The following is a 2,750-nucleotide window of genomic DNA, read 5'->3' on the forward strand; positions in this document are numbered from 1 at the left end:
GACAAAAATCAAATGATCCAGTCAAAAAATGGGCAGAGGACCTGAGCAGACACTTCCCTTTAGAGGACATACAAATGGTCAACAAATATATGAAAAGATGCTCAACATCAATAGCTATTAGGGAAACGCAAATCAAAACCACAATGCGATACCATCTCACACCTGTTAGAATAGCTATCATCAACAGGACAAGTAATAACGAATGTTGGAGAGGATGCGGAGAAAAAGGAACCCTCATACCCTGCTGGTCAGACTGTAAATTGGTACAGCCACTATGGAAAACAGTATGGAGGCTCCTCAAAAAACTAAGAATTGATCTACTACATGATCCAGCAATCCCTCTCCTAGGTATTTACCACAAAGCCTTGAAAACCCACATCAGAAAAGATATTTGCACACCGATGTCCATAGCAGCATTATTCACAGTGACCAGAACATGGAAGCAACCAAAGTGTCCTACGATAGATGATTGGCTAAAGCATCTGTGGTACACATATACAATAGAATATTACTCAGCCATAAGAAGAGATGGAATACTGCCATCTGTGACAACATGGATGGACCTCGAGATAATCATGCTAAGTGAAATAAGCCAGACAGTAAAAGTTGAAAATCACATGATATCACTTATATGTGGGATATAAACCTAAAAGCAAGAAACGAATAGGACAGACAAACAGAGACTTATGAACATGGACAATAGACTATTGGTAGTAGATGGTAGAGGGTGGGGGAGGTAGGGCGAGGTAGACGGGGTAAGGAGGTCAAATGTAGGGCCTAGGAGGAGGATGAAGTGGGTAAAGGAGATCAAATATATGGTAGCTGAAGGAAACTGGACTTTGGACAGTAAACACAATAGAATATACAGATGTCCAATTATAATGTTCACCCGAAAATTATATAATTGTATTAACCAATGTTACCCCAATAAACTGAATTAATTAAATCAAAATAAATTTTAAAACTGTATAGTGAAAAAAAGTGATGAAGACATATAAAAAGAGACAAAACACATTACACTGATTGATAGAAATAAAATACCAGAAAAGACTGAGACAGTTAATTAAACAAGTAGACATGGCAAAATGCTGAACAACTGAAGAGCTATATTCATGATTATTTGTATTCTTTCCACATTGGTTAATAATATTATGTAGGTTCCAGATGTACACTTCAACGACACAACATCTGTATATTACACTATGTGTTCACTATCCAAAGTCAAATCTTCCATCACCATATATTTGACCCCCTTTACCCTTACTTCCTAGCTCCTCTCCTCTTCTCTTCTGGTAACCACTAAACTGTCTGTATCTATGAGTTTTTGTTTGTCTTGTTGTTTGTTGCTTTCAGTTTTATATCCCACATATGAGTGAAATCACTTTGTTCTCAACTTTTTCTGTCTGACTTATTTCAATTAGCGTGGTAATCTCAAGATCCATCCATGTTGTCACAAATGGCAGTAATTCATCTTTTCTTATGGCTGAGTAATATTTCACTGTATCTATGTACCACATCTTCTTTATCCAATCATCTACTGTAGGATACTTTCTTTGTTTCCACTGGTGACTGTGAATAATGCTGCAATAAACATCAGGGTGAATATATCTTTATGGATAAATGTTTTCAAATTTTGGGGCTAGATACCCAGAATAGGGATTCTTGGGTCATATGATAATTCTAGCCTTAATTTTTTGAGGAACCTCCATACTGTTTTCCACAGTGGCTGTACCAATTTACATTCCCACCAGCAATTCATGAAGTTTCCTTTATCCTTACAACCTTTCCAACACTTGTTATTAGTTGTCTTGTTAATAGCCATTGGACAGTGTGAGATGGTATCTCTCTGTGGTCCTTATTGCATTTCTATAACAGCTAGTGAATTAGAGCACCTTCTCATTCGTCTGTTGGTCATTTGTATGTTGTCTTGGGAGAAGTGTCTGTTTTGGTCCTCTGCCCATTTTTTAATTGGATTGTTTGGCATTTTGGGTTGTTGTCGCTGAGTTGTATAAGTTCTTTACATTTATTGGATATTAATCCCTTATCGAAAGTGTTGTTTAAACATATGGTTTCCCATTCAGTTGGTTGCTTCTTTGTCTTGTTGATGGTTTCTTTTGCTGTACAGAAGCTTTTCATTTTGATATAGTCTCATTCACTTAATTTTGCTTTTACTTTCTTTGTCTTTAAGGCCAAATTCATAAAATCCTCTTTAAATCCCAGGTCCATGAGTTTAATACCTATGTTTTCTTATATGCAATTTTTTGTATAAGGTCTTATATTTATGTCTTAGATTCATTTTGAGTTAATTTTTGTGTATGTGACAGATAGAGTACAGTTTTATTCTTTTGCATGTAGCTTTTTAAATTACTCAGCACCATTTATTGAAGAGGTTTTCTTTTCTCCATTGTATGTTTTTGGCTTCTTTGTTGAAAATTATTTGCCCAAATATATGGGGGTTTATTTCTGGGCTCTCAATGCTGTTTCATTGGTCTGTTTGCTATTTTTCTGCCAATAACATGCTGTTTTGATTACTGTTGCTTTGTAGTGTAATTTGAAGTCAGGCAGTGTGATACCTCTGGCCTTGTTCCTTTTCCTCAGGATTGTTTTGGCTACTTGGGGTCTTTTGTGATTCCATACAAATCTGATTTTTTGTTTGGTCTATTTCTTTAAAACTTGCCATTGAAATTTTGATGGGGATGCATTAAATCTGTATATTGCTCTGGGTAATATCTTTTATATGAAAACTCCTC

The sequence above is a fragment of the Pteropus medius genome, unplaced genomic scaffold (genome assembly GCF_902729225.1).
Source record: "Pteropus medius unplaced genomic scaffold, Ma_sr-lr_union100, whole genome shotgun sequence".
Classification (NCBI taxonomy): Eukaryota; Metazoa; Chordata; class Mammalia; order Chiroptera; family Pteropodidae; genus Pteropus; species Pteropus medius.